This window comes from Hemiscyllium ocellatum, chromosome 7 (genome assembly GCF_020745735.1).
Source record: "Hemiscyllium ocellatum isolate sHemOce1 chromosome 7, sHemOce1.pat.X.cur, whole genome shotgun sequence".
Lineage (NCBI taxonomy): Eukaryota > Metazoa > Chordata > Chondrichthyes > Orectolobiformes > Hemiscylliidae > Hemiscyllium > Hemiscyllium ocellatum.
In genome coordinates this window covers 117,073,119-117,088,072 of record NC_083407.1, presented here as the reverse complement: position 1 = coordinate 117,088,072, position 14,954 = coordinate 117,073,119, and the positions used below count along the sequence as shown (strand labels likewise).

Here is a 14,954-nt window from a genome sequence, read left to right as displayed (position 1 = left end):
ATGGCATTATAATCTTTAAACGTGAGCATTATCATATTGAATAAGCTAAACTTTTTGCTGCTTTAAAACCCAGATTTCTGATGCTATTAAGCTCTCTTTGTATAACCATTTCTGTACTTAAAATATTGTCAGCATTGAACCCTCAGAATGGGGAAGTGTTAACAGTTAATAAGAAACAAGCTACTTGGTGCAAGGGTCGGCTTTGTGTTAACAGAATGGAGAAACAAATCCAGACATCTGCTGATGTATTGTGAAACCACAGGACAAGAATAAAATGCGAGATGTCTGTTGACCTGCTTTGAACCTGCTGCAGAACCACAGAGCAGAAGAACGACCCTGTGTTTTTCTATGTGGTCAGAATTTGAGACAATGAGAGCATACGGAAAATTACTGCTAGTTTAGAATGTGAACCCCGTGACTCTTTGGAGTCAAAGAGGGGAGGGACTTGTGCTGTATATAATGAGAGACCTTGTAATGCTCAGTACGCTCTTCTTTTGGAGGGCGTCCAATTCTGCAGAATTTGTTAATAAAATCTTTGTTCTCTTGAATTTGTCCAGAGCGATTATTTAGAAGTGAATTTTCATTTCTAACAACTTGGGGGCTCGTCCGGCTCCACACTCCGGCTGCAGTGGGCTCGAGGAAGGAAATCGGAGACGGTGCACCCTACCGAGTTCGGTAGTCCCCGATTCCTTACTCGCCGTCCCGCTTCGCAGCTTGAGCGAGTGGTATCCGGGAGGCTCAGGAGAACAAAGAGGGAGGAGACTGGCCAGTCATAAAGGGAAAAACGGGCAGGGGATCGAGTAATTTTGGTGCACTGAAGCCAGGTAGGCACAGATTTCTTCTGTTGCGTTCGGACAGGTTTGGTCTCTGATTGATGCGCGAAACTCAAGGACACCTTGTCTTGTCAGGTGTTGTTTATGTACCGGAGTCTCTGCGCTCAATTGGTTACCAGGGTTTGGTCTCTGCTTGATGCACAGGACTCAAGGACACCTTGTCTTGTCAGGTGTTGTTTACGTACCGGAGTCTCTGCGCTCAATCAGTTACCAGGGTTTGGTCTCTGACTGATGTGAAACTCAAGGACACCTTGCCTTGTTTGGTGTTGTTTACGTACCGGAGACTCTGCGTTCAGTCAGTTACCAAGGGTTGATTACCTGTTGCAGCTACCTGGTCGATCATAAGGAAATCCGGTGAGTGTGGGATATTCTTGTTTCTCGCACGGGCGGTTTATTTGCTTGTACTTATCTTCGGTATGGGAAACGGGGGCACAAGAGTGCCTGAACCGTTGCCTGATGAAGAATACAAGGGGGTGCCGGATGATAGCCCGTTAGGACGAATGTTACGTAACTGGGGTCATGGAAAAAGAAAGGGGAAGTCTAGACGAAAAATGGTTAAATTTTGCGAAAAATGGTCACAACAACCTATTCAAGGGGGTTCTGTTTGGTGGCCCAAATTTGGATCGGACGAGGATTGGGTTTGTCAAATTTTAAATGATCATTTAAAGAATAAATATAATCCAAGACCAAAACAGAGAGAGAGAGAGAGACATGAGGAGAAAAGGGGATAAAGAAGTAGTGAGACTGTCCCCGCACGGGAGTTCCCGGTTGGGGAACGGACCACAGGATTTGTTGTAGCCTCATTAAACTTAAATGATATAAGACAACTGAAGTTTTTTTTTACCAGCAGTTTGTAGTAAGACCGACAGAGAGAGAGAGAGAGAACTGCTTGCAAAACATTTAACTCTCTGTGATTCGGGTTGAATGCACATTTGTTTGTTGGTGATTGAATGAGGAAGTTTTATTCACTGGAACTTGAGTTCCAGGATTGTTTTAAATGTGATTTTTATGAAAACTTAACATGATTTATTTTCACTATGTGAAGGACAGTTGTAGTTAGGACTTCCATAGTTATTATCTGAGACCTTGGATTCGGCTATTAGAATTTTTTTTTAAACTTGAAATGACAAATTATTGTAAGACAGTTATGATTATTTTATGACCTAAAGTATTGTAATTGAGAAATAGTTAGGAGTACACAAGAAAACTACTTTTGGATCTAAATTAGGATACTAAATTTGGGTGATTACAGTGGGTTTTAAAATTTGGGAACTGTATGTATTTTATATTTTAAATATTAAATACTAAATAAATGGATATAAATATATAAATATGTTTACAGTTTAGGAACAGGCTTTAAAGTTAGTCAAGCATGAATTATTAAAATTGGTGTTTGAGGATATGAGAAGTTTGGAACATTACAATATTTCTTAAAAAGTGCCGATAGGGGACAAGGAAATTGGGTTTGTGTGTGACCCCCTCAGCAGTGGGGAGGTCGGAACATTTAAAAGGAAATGACGGTCCTGGATGAGAATCCGATAGGATTGTCAGAACAAATTAATTAATGTTTGAGGCCCAGTCTGAGGGCTGGGCTGAGAAAATGTCTATTTTTGAATATACTATTTACTGGGGGAGAAAGGAGACTTATATGGGGATACTGAATAGGGAAAGTGTTAATTGAGATTTTTTTTAAAAAAAACTAGTAACAGCGCCGGTATTAAGCTTGCCGGACAATTTGGCATGGGAGGGGGATGGTTAGGGGTGAGGACAAATATCCCCTTCAGAACCCTAACTGAGACAACCGTAATATAGAAAAGTGAAATAATATACTAGACATGCAAAATTTGATAATCCGAGGGATACAAACTTGCATCCCCAAACAGCGAAAGTTAGCCAAGGTTTTCGACCTGAGGCAGGGAAAGGACGAGTCTCCCTGTCCATTCTTAAACAGATTAAGGGAGCGGTAGAAATGAGTACAAAGGCATGGCCTGATATCCAGAAGAAGTTACAGAAGATAGAGGACGGGAGCGGTAGAAATGAGTCGGAGTTGTTACAGGAGGTTCAGAAGGTATTTGTATAGAGAGGCATAATGGCGGAGGAACAGAAGGCTAAGATACTGGTAGCAGTAGTATGGGAGGATTGTATGAAAGACAAAAGGAGTTGGATAAATACGGTGTTTATCTAAACCTGAATATTTATGTCTGTGTGGGCCGCCCCCCCTCTGTAGGAATTTTGTGTTGGTGAAGATTTATGTGTGTCTTTGTGTGTGCAATTTTGATTGTAAAAAAAAATAGTCTCTGTGGATGTGAGAATTTGTGTTTGTGTATGGATTTTTTATATAAAAAAAGGGCTTCTCAGCTAACAAGCAGTTTAACACTTTGTGGTCTGGCTTGAATTCATCTGTTTGTTAGTGCATGAATGTTTGAGTGTTTGTCACCTAGAGCGTGAGTCATGAGATATGTGGCTTCGCTGTTTCTCGTTTACTCCACCAGGGATTCCTGACTCAGACCCCTCCACTCGATATCCACCTCCACAAAGTGGAACCGGGAGACTGGGTTTTGATAAAATCCTGGAAACCGAAGAAACTCCAATCACTCTGGGAGGGACCGTTTCAGGTGTTACTCACCACCGAAGTTGCCATACGAACAAAAGAAAAAGGGTGGACTCACGCCGCCAGACTAAAAGGCCAGGTGTCGCCGCCCAAAGAGGACTCTTGGTCATGTGAGGCCGGTGATGGACCGTTGGTGGTGAAGTTAAAGAGACAACCAAAATGAACTCTATTATGACTGTTCTAGCATTTTCTGTTATATTGTTTGTTCTTGCTCTGATAAGGGGCGTGTTTGGTAACTGTGATAAATGCCGCTCTAGGGTTCGGGTGTGGGACACTGAGTTAGACTTACGCGGATCTTTTATATCCCACTCCTCTTATGCAAATAATACTCGCTGTTATGACATATACTCACGCCAAAAGTGCTGGGAAAAAGGAAAACTATACTATCAAGTAAAAAAAAACAGGGGATATCTCGGTCTGTCTAGGGCTAGGGCCTATCATTGCCCCTTTATGAATTACGAATGGTTGTGTATGTCAGCAGACAGTTTACAGGGACATGCTGCATTACTGGAAACAGACAAAAGTAGAACTAAAAGGGAATGTGCCAAACGCGGGGCTATAATTCAACTGGGAGATCCTAATTTCTTCTCCCTTTGCCATGATGAGGGGTCCCGGGAGGAATGTTGGAAGGATGGGAAATTGTTTTATCAAAGGTTAAACAAGGGTTATGTTGGTTGGCCTGAGGGGAGAGTCCGTGAGTGTATTTGGGAAGAACATGAATGGGTCTGCATAAAAAAAAGACAGCTGGGATATGGCTAACAGGCCGTGCGACAAATGCCGCCAAATTGTGAAATGGGGAAACCATGTCTTTCCGGGGCCTTTTGTGATTCACACTAAAATAAGTGATGCCTGTTACAACCGGGAGAAAATGATACCATGTTGGGAGGATGGGGAACATTACTACCAGGTATTCAGCCTGGGATATTACACGAGTGGAAATATAGACTGTCCACTTATGGAATAATGGCTCTGTATCAGTTTTACTGGATCGGCAGCGGACCACTTTGACCGGGTTAGGGAAATATATCCCGGGTTAGAGAAATCTATTCCAAATTACGATGCCAGAATAGCCGCCTCTGCCAAGGTTTCCTCCCTCTATGAGGACATTGAGAGTCGGCTTACTCTTCCTTATGTTGCGAAAAAAATCTCTTTATTGACTTCACGTCTCAAATTGCCAAAATTTTAAATGTGACGAGCTGTTGGGTTTGTGGGGGTCCGCATATGACCGAGCAGTGGCCATGGACGGGGGAGAGTTTGGATGTTCAGGAAATCCTTGAATACAATTGGACTTACTCCACGAACAGAATTTATCAAGTCTGGAAATTGCAGAATACCCCGGCGGGCCACTTCTGCGTTGGGAAACAAGGGTCCCGCCCAGTTGGTGACAGCCCCTGTCAGCGGGTCTTGAATCTCACCACAGACACTTGGTGGCCCCGACCCTTGGTTGGTTTCTCACCAAACAACCCCTTGGGTTGTCTCTCACCCAACAAGGGGATCTTAACTGTAGGCGGTTGCATCCCACCTCTGATTCCTGGAATTGCAGTGGTTCTGGCCCTTATGCGGGAATGCCGGGAATTAGAGAGGCATGGGACGGTGTTGCCAGGGACAGTGGAGGGGGTCCGGCTCCTGATGGTTTATTTTGGATTTGTGGGGATCTGGCGTATTCCAGGTTACCACAGGAATGGGGTGGCTTATGCTTCCTTGGTATAGTCAGACCGGAGTTCTTTCTCCTCCCCCGTGATCAAGGGGCTGACCTGGGGTTAAGTGGAGGCCCGGAAGACTGGCACGGAAGCGTAGGAGTGCTAGTCAGTGGAATGTCCACAAGTGGGGCGCAGATTGGCCACCGTCCCGTATTATTGAGTATTAAGGGCCGGCAAGTTGGGCTCAGGATGGCTCTTGGGGTTACAGAACTCCAATTTATATGCTTAATCGTATCATTCGCTTGCAGGCGGTGATGGAAATAATCACCAACAAAACCACCTTCGCATTGGAATTACTGGCTAGATAGCAGTCTCAAATGAGGGCTGCAATATATCAGAATCGTCTTGCTTTAGACTACCTGCTTGCCTCTGAAGGGGGTGTCTGCGGGAAGTTTAACACGACAAATTGCTGTCTGGAAATAGACGATAACTACGAGGCTGTCCTAAAAATCACCCGGGACATCCGTAAAATAGCCCATGTACCTGTCCAGACGTGGCGACCTATAGGGGACGCTAGTTGGTGGAACACGCTTTTTGGGGGTGGCTGGTGGCGCATGGCATTAATAATGATGGTGGGTATCGGGGCCCTGTTCCTCGTTATTCCCTGTCTGGTCCCCTGTGCTAGAGTGTTGATCCAACGCCACATCGCCCAGATGCAAGCCATTGCCATACCCCAACATGGTACTCATGAACTTAAAGTTCTGCTGTTGAAAAGACAGAAGGACTTCCTTGAGCCGTAATTCAGCCGATTCTGTTACGCATGCACATCTTAAAAAGAAAAAGGGTGGAATTGTGAGAGTGAGATCTGGCTTAATAAGAATTATTAAGATGTGCATGGCATTATAATCTTTAAACGTGAGCATTATCATATTGAATAAGCTAAACTTTTTGCTGCTTTAAAACCCAGATTTCTGATGCTATTAAGCTCTCTTTGTATAACCATTTCTGTACTTAAAATATTGTCAGCATTGAACCCTCAGAATGGGGAAGTGTTAACAGTTAATAAGAAACAAGCTACTTGGTGCAAGGGTCGGCTTTGTGTTAACAGAATGGAGAAACAAATCCAGACATCTGCTGATGTATTGTGAAACCACAGGACAAGAATAAAATGTGAGATGTCTGTTGACCTGCTTTGAACCTGCTGCAGAACCACAGAGCAGAAGAACGACCCTGTGTTTTTCTATGTGGTCAGAATTTGAGACAATGAGAGCATACGGAAAATTACTGCTAGTTTAGAATGTGAACCCCGTGACTCTTTGGAGTCAAAGAGGGGAGGGACTTGTGCTGTATATAATGAGAGACCTTGTAATGCTCAGTACGCTCTTCTTTTGGAGGGCGTCCAATTCTGCAGAATTTGTTAATAAAATCTTTGTTCTCTTGAATTTGTCCAGAGCGATTATTTAGAAGTGAATTTTCATTTCTAACATTGACTGAGTGTACAGACTCAGAAACAGCACCCTGAACAGACAGTACAGATAAAGATACAACTCGCTGAACTGAGAGTACAGATAGAGAAATGACACACTGTTTGGACAGTATGGATAGAGAAACAGCACACTGAACATACAGTACAGAAAGAGAGACAGCACACTGAACTAACAGTACAGTCAGGGAAATAACACATTATTCAGACAGGAGAGATAGAAAAACAGCACACTGAACTCAGAGTACAGACAGAGAAATACCACACTGAATCGACAGTACAGATAGACAAACAGCACAAAGAACAGAGAGTACAGATAGAGAAACAGCAGACTGAACTGTGTGTACAGATAGAGAAAGAACTCAATGGACTGAGAGTTCAGAAGGAGAAATATCACATGGACCAAGTGTATAGATACAGAAACAGCACACTGAACTGAGAGTACAGATAGAGAAACAGCGCACTAACGGAGAGTACAGATAGGAAAACAGCACACTGAAGTGAGAGTACGAATAGAGAAATAACACACTGATCAGACAGTACAAGTAGGGAAACAGCCCACTAAACTGAGAGTACAGTTTAAATAAATAGCACACTGAACTGAGTGTTCAGATAGAGAAAGAATCCAATGAACTGAGAGTACAGATACAAAAACAACATACTGAAAGGGGAGTATAAAAAAGAAACAGCACACTGAACTGAGAGTACGGACAGAGAATAAACACAAAGAACTGACTGTACAGACAAGGAAAGACCACACTGAACAGAGTACAGACGGAGAAATATCACATGGACTGAGTGCACAGATAGAGAAACAGCACACTGAAATGAGAGTACAAATAGAGAGTTAACACACTGAATGGACAGTAAGAGAGGGAAAAGCACATTGAACTGAGAGTACAGAGAGAGAAACAGCACAATGCATTGAGTTAAGAAAAAGAAACAACACACTGAACTGAGATTACAGACAGAAACATAACACACTGAATGGACAGTGCAGATAGACAAACAGCAGATTGAACTGAGAGTACAGATAGAGAAACAACACACTAAACGGAGAGCACAGATAGAGGAACAGCACACAGAAATGACAGTACAGGTAGAGAAAGAATACACCGAATGGACAGGACAGGTAGGGAAACAGCACAGTGAACTGGGAGTACAGATAGAGAATTAATACAATGAACTGACAGTACAAACAAGGAAAGAAGATACTGAACAGAGATTACAGAAGGAGAAATATCACCTGGACTAAGTGTACAGATGTAGAAACAGCACACCGAAATGAGAGTACAGATAGAGAAATAACACACTGAATAGACAGTGCAGAGAGAGAAACAGCACACTGAACAGAGAAGACTGATAGAGAATTCACACAATGAACTGAGAGTACAGACAAGGTAAGAGCACACTGATTAGAGAGTAGAGAAGGAGAAATATCACATAGACTGAGTGTACAGATAGAGAAACAGCACACTGATATAAGAGTACAGATAGCGAAACAGCACAATGACTTGATAGTACAGATAGAGAAATAACGCACGAAAGGACAGTACAGATAGGAAACCAGCGCACTGAACTGAGAGTACAGAGAGAGAAAGAGCACACTGAACTGAGAGTACAGATAGATTCAAAGTTTGTGAGAAGATTTGTAGCTTGGGTGCTCGTTGTTGTTATTCTGTTCGCCGAGCTGGGAATTTGTGTGGCAGACGTTTTGTCCCCTGTCTAGGTGACATCCTCAGTGCTTGGGAGCCTCCTGTGTAGCACTTATGTCATCTTTCCTCCGGCATTTATAGTGGTTTGTATCTGCCACTTCCGGTTGTCAGTTCCAGCTGTCCATTGCAATGGCTGGTATATTGGGTCCAGGTCGATGTGCTTATTGATTGAGTCTGTGGATGAGTGCCATGCCTGTAGGAATTCCCTGGCTGTTCTCTGTTTGGCTTGTCCTATAATAGTAGTGTTGTCCCAGTTGAACGCATGTTGCTTGTCATCTGCGTGTGTGGCTACGAGGGATAGCTGGTCGTGTCGTTTCGTGGCTAGTTGGTGTTCATGGATATGGATCGTTAGCTGTCTTCCTGTTTGTCCTATGGAGTGGTTTGTGCAGTCCTTGCATGGGATTTTGTGCACTACATTGGTTTTGCTCATGCTGGGCATCGGGTCCTTCGTTCTGGTAGGTTGCTTTCTGAGAGTGGCTGTTTGTTTGTGTGCTGTTATGAGACCTCGTGGTCGCAGTAGTCTGGCTGTCAGTTCGGAAATGCTTTTGATGTATGGTAGTGTGGCTAGTCCTTTGGGTTGCGGCATGTCCTCGTTCCATTGTCTTTCCCTTAGGCATCTGTTGATGAAATTGCGCAGGTATCCATTTTTGGTTGAATACATTGTACTTGTTCCTTTTTTGCAGTTCTGGTGTACTGCAGTGGATCCAGACACTATATACAATCAACACAGGATTTCTTATACAACATCAGAAATACACACATAGACAAGGAAGAAACCATGGTCGCATTCGATGGAACGGCACTGTTCACATCTATCGACATAACCCTAGCCAGAGAAACAATAGCCAACCTGCTGGACATACAGAACAGACAACAGGACGGGGAACCTATCAACAAAGACTGCATACTCAAACTACTGGACCTGTGATTCACAACAAACTTCACATTCAACAACCAAATACATGAACAAATCAAAGCCACCCCCATGGGCTCACCCATCTCTGGACTCATAGCAGAAGTGGTAATGCAAAGATTAGAACAAACAGTCTTACCGCAAATTCAACCCAAACTCTGAGTCAGATATGTGGATGACACCTTTGTAATCCTTAAAAACACAGAAATAGAGAACACACACCGGATCATCAACGCCACACTCACAGGAAACCGATTCACTAGAGAGGAACACCTATACCAATTCCCATTCCTAGACGTGATGGTACAGAGAACACCTAATGGAGAATTCACCACAAAGGTATACAGGAAAGCCACACACACAGACCAAGTCCTGAACTACGAAAGCAACCAATCCAACACACACAAAAGAAGTTGCATCAAGACACTATTCAAAAGGGCAACGACACATTGCAGTGCACCAGAACTACAAAAAGAGGAAAAAGAACACCTATACAATGTATTCAACCAAAAATGGATACCCGTGCAATTTCATCAACAGATGCCTAAGGGAAAGACAACGGAACGAGGACATGCCACAACCCAAAGGACTAGCCACACTACCATACATCAAGTGCATTCCCTAACTGACAGCCAGACTACTGTGACCACTAGGACTCATAACAGCACACAAACCAACAGCCACTCTCAGACAACAACTTACCAGAACGAAGGACCCGATACCCAGCATGAACAAAATTAATGTAGTGTACAAAATCCCATGCAAGGACTGCACAAAACACCACATTAGGACGAACAGGAAGACAGCTAACGATCCGTATCCATGAACACCAACTAGCCACGAAACGACACGACCAGCTATCCTTAGGAGCCACGCACGCAGATGATAAGCAACGTGAGTTCGACTGGGACAACACTACTATTATAGGACAAGCCAAACAGAGAACAGCCAGGGAATTCCTACAGGCATGGCACTCATTCACAGACTCAATCAATAAGCACATCGACCTGGACCCAATATACCAGCCATTGCAATGGACAGCTGGAACTGACAGCCGGAAGCGGCAGATACAAACCACTATAAATGCCGGAGAAAAGATCACAGAAGCGCTTCACAGGAGGTTCCCAAGCACTGAGGGTGTCACCTAGACGGGGGACAAAATATCTGCAACACAAATTCCCAGCTCGGCGAACAGAACCACAACAGTACAGATTGCGAAACAACACACTGAATAGACAGTACAGATAGAGAAACAGCACACTGAACTGAGAGTTCACCTAGAGAATTCACACAATGAACTGAGAGTACAGACAAGGAAAGAGCACACTGAACAGAGAGTACAGAAGGAGAAATATCATATGGACTGAGTGTACAGATTCAGTTCAGTGTGCTGTTTCTGTGAGTACAGATAGAGAAATAACGCACTAACGGACAGTACAGATAGGAAAACAGCACACTGAACTGAGAGAACAGAAAGAGAAAAAGCACACTGAACTGAGAGTACAGGAAGAGCAATAACACAATAAAATGAGAGTATAGGTACAGAAACAGCACACTGAACAGAGAGAACAGATGGAGAAGAATGGACAGTACAGATAGAGAAACAGCACACTGATCTGAGAGAACAGATAGAGAAATGACACAAAGAACTGAGTGTGTAGACACAGAATAAGCATCCTGAACAGAGACTAGAGAAAGAGAAATACGACATGGACTGAATGTACAGACACAGAAACAGCACCCTGAAAGGAGAGTACAGATAAAGACCTGACCATTCAGATAGAGAAATGACACAGTGAATGGACAGTACAGATAGAGAAACAGCACACTGATCTGAGAGAACAGATAGAGAAATAACAGACTGATCGGACAGCACGGACAGAGAAACAGCACACTGAGTTGTGAACAGTAAAAGGAACAACACACTGAACTGAGAGTACAGACAGAGAAATAACACACTGAATGGACAGTACAGACAGACAAACAGAACACTGAAATGAGAGTACAGATAGAGAAACAGCACACTGAACGGGGAGTACAGATAAAAGAAATCACACTGAACTGATAGTACAGATAGAGAAAAAGCACACTGAACTGAGAGTAAAGGAAGTGAAATAGCACAATGAAATGAGAGTATAGACACAGAAACAGCACACTGAAGTGAGAGTACGAATAGAGAAACAGCGCACTGATGGGACAGTACAAGTAGGGGGACAGTACAAGTAGGGAAACAGCACAGATAGAGAAAGAGCTCAATGAACTGAGAATACAGATACAAAAACAACACACTGACAGGGTAGTATAAAAAAGGAGAAAGTGAGGACTGCAGATGCTGGAGATCAGAGCTGAAAACGTGTTGCTTGAAAAGTGCAGCAGGTCAGGCAGCATCCAAGAAGCAGTAGAGTCGACATCTCGGGCATGAGCCCTTTTCAGGAAGGGCTTTCTTTCCTGAAGAAGGGCACATGCCCGAAACGTCGACTCGCCTGCTCCTTAGATGCTGCCTGACCTGCTGCACTTTTCCAGCAACACATTTTCAGCTCTAGTATAAAAAAGAAACACTACACTGAACTGAGAGTACGGAAAGAGAAATGATAGACTGAACCGACAGTAAGAGAGGGAAACAGCACACTGAACTGAGATTACAGAGAGAGAACCAGCACACTGAACAGAGAGTACAGACATAAAAATAACACACAGAATGGACAATGCAGATAGACAACCAGCAGACTGAACGGAGAGCTCAGATAGAGAAACAGCACACTGACCTGAGATTATAGATAGAAAATAAACACAAAGAACTGACTGTACAGACAAGGAAAGACCACACTGAACAGAGAGTACAGACGGAGAAAAATCACATGGACTGAGTGTAGAGATACAGAAACAACACAATGAACTGAGAGTACAGATAGAGAAACAGCACACTGAAATGAGAGTACAGATGGAGAAATAACACACTGAATGGACAGCACAGATAGAGAAACAACACACTGAACTAAGAGTACGGACAGAGAATTAACACAATAAATTGACAGAACCGACAAGGAAAGAACACACTGAACAGAGAGTACACCAGGAGAAATATCACATGGACTGAGTGTACACACAGAGAAACAGCACACGGAACTGAGAGTACAGATAGAGAAACAGTACACCTAACTGGGATTACAGGTAGAGAAACAGCACACTGAACGGAGAGTACAGATGGAGAAATAATACAATGAAATGAGTGTATAGGTACAAAAAGAGTATACTGAATGGAGATTACAGATCGAGAAACAACACACTGAACTGAGTACAGACAGAGAAATTACACATTATTCAGACAGTAGAGACAGAGAGACCGGACAATATTGCTCCGGTTTCCTCCCACAATCGAAAAATGTGCAGGTTAGGTGAATTGGCCATGCTAAATTGGCCGTAGTGTTAGTGGTAAATGTAGGGGAATGGGTCTGGGTGGGTTGCGCTTCGGCGGGTCGGTGTGGACTTGTTGGGCCGAAGGGCCTGTTTCCACACTGTAAGTAATCTAATCTAAACAGAGAAACAGCACTAAGAGTACAGACACAGAAATAACACACTGATCAGACAGTAAGAGAGGGAAACAGCACACTGAACTGAGAATACAGAGAGAGAAGTAATACAATGAACTGAGAGTACAAACAGAGAAAGAACACAATGAACTGAGTGTACAGGTACAAAAACAGCAATCTGAAGGGTAGTAAAGATAAAGAAACAACACACTGAATGGAGAGTACAGATAGAGAAGTGACACACTGTTTAGATAGAACAGTTAGAGAAACAGCACACTGAACCGAGAGTATAGATAGAGAAATAGCACACTGAACTGAGAGTACAGATAGAGAAATAACAGGTAGATCGGACAGTACAGATAGAGAAACAGCACACTGATATGAGATTACAGACAGAGAAAGATCACATTGAACAGAGAGCACAGATAGAGAAAATCACACTGAATGGACAGTACAGATAGAGAAACAGCACACTGATCTGAGAGAACAGATAGAGAAATGACACAATGAACTGAATGTACAGACACAGGAAGAGCATACTGAATAGAGAGTAGAGAAAGAGAAATACAATATGGACTGAGTGTACAGACACAGAAACAGCACCCTGAACAGAGAGGACAGATAAAGATACAACACACTGAATGGAGAGTACAGATAGAGGAATGACACACTGTTTGGACAGAACAGATAGAGAAACAGCACACTGAACTGAGAGTACAAACAGAAAAACAGCACACTGAAATGTCTGTATAGATAGAGAAATAACACACTGAATGGACAGTACAGATAGACAAACAGCACACAGAACTGTGAGTACAGGTAGAGAAAAAGCACACAGAACTGAGAGTACAAACAGAAAAACAGCACACTGAACTGAGAGAACAGATAGAGAAATAACGCATGGATTGGACAGTACAGATAGTGAAACCACACACAGAACAGAGAAGACAGATAGAGAAATAATGCACTGAATGGGCAGTACATTCAGAGAAACAGCACACTGAATTGAGAGAACAGATAGAGCAATAACACAATGAACTGAGTGTACAGACAAAGAAAGAGCATACTGAATAGACAGTAGAGAAAGAGAAATACGACATGGATTGAGTGTACAGACTCAAAAACAGCACCCTGAATGGAAAGTCCAGATAAGGATACAACACACTGAACTGGAAGTACAGATAGAGAAATGGCAGACATGTTCGGACAGTACGGATAGCGGAACAGCACACTGAACTGAGAGTACAGATGGAGAATTAACATAATGAACTGAGTATAGACATGAAAATGACACACTGAACAGAGAATACAGAAGGAAAAATATCACACGGACTGAGTGTACAGATACAGAAACAGCACACTGAAATGAGAGTACAGATAGAGAAATAACACACTAACGGACAGCACAGATAGGAAAACAGCACACTGAACTGAGGGATAAATAGAGAAAAAGCACACTGAACTGAGAGTACAGGTAGAGAAATAACACAATGAAATCAGTGTATGCATACAGAAACAGCACACAGAGAGTACAGATAGAGAAAGAAAGCAATGACCAGAATGAATAGATACAGAAACAGCACACTGAAAGGGTAGTATAGATAAAGAAACAGCACACTGAACTGAGAGAACATATTGAGAAATAACACACTGAATGGAAAGTACAGATAGAGAAACAGCACACTGAACTGACAGTACGGGTAGAGAAACAATGCACTGAATGGACAGTACAGATAGAGAAACAGCACACTGAACTGAGAGAACAGATAGAGAACTGTGTGTACAGACACAGAAACAGCACCCTGAACGGAGAGTACAGATAAAGGTACAACATGGTGAACTGAGAGTACAGATAGAGAAAGAGCACACTGGACTGAGATAAAGAAACAACACACCGAACTGAGCTTACAGATAGAGAAATAACACACTGAATGGACAGTGTGGATAGACAAACAGCACACTGAACTGAGAGTACAGAAAAAGAAACAACACATTGAACTGAGATTACAGACAGAGAAACAGCACACTGAAATGACAGAACAGATAGAGAAATAACACAGTAACGGACAGTACAGATAGGAAAACACACACTGAACTGAGAGTACAGTGAGAAATAAAAGAATGAACTGAGAATTCAGATACAGACACAGCACGATTCACCAAGAGTACAGATAGACAACGAGCACAATGAACTGAGAGACAGCACACTGAATGGAGAGCACAGAGAAA

At 42.9% G+C, this 14,954-nt stretch overlaps 1 long non-coding RNA gene across 1 annotated transcript; it reads left to right on the top strand.

The window, feature by feature from the left end:
- Positions 1–288: 288 nt before the first annotated feature.
- LOC132817291 (uncharacterized) lies at positions 289–6,526 on the top strand. Its single transcript, XR_009644869.1, has 2 exons — positions 289–824; positions 3,326–6,526. It is a non-coding gene; the product is annotated as an uncharacterized LOC132817291 (long non-coding RNA).
- The last annotated feature ends 8,428 nt before the right edge of the window (positions 6,527–14,954 follow it).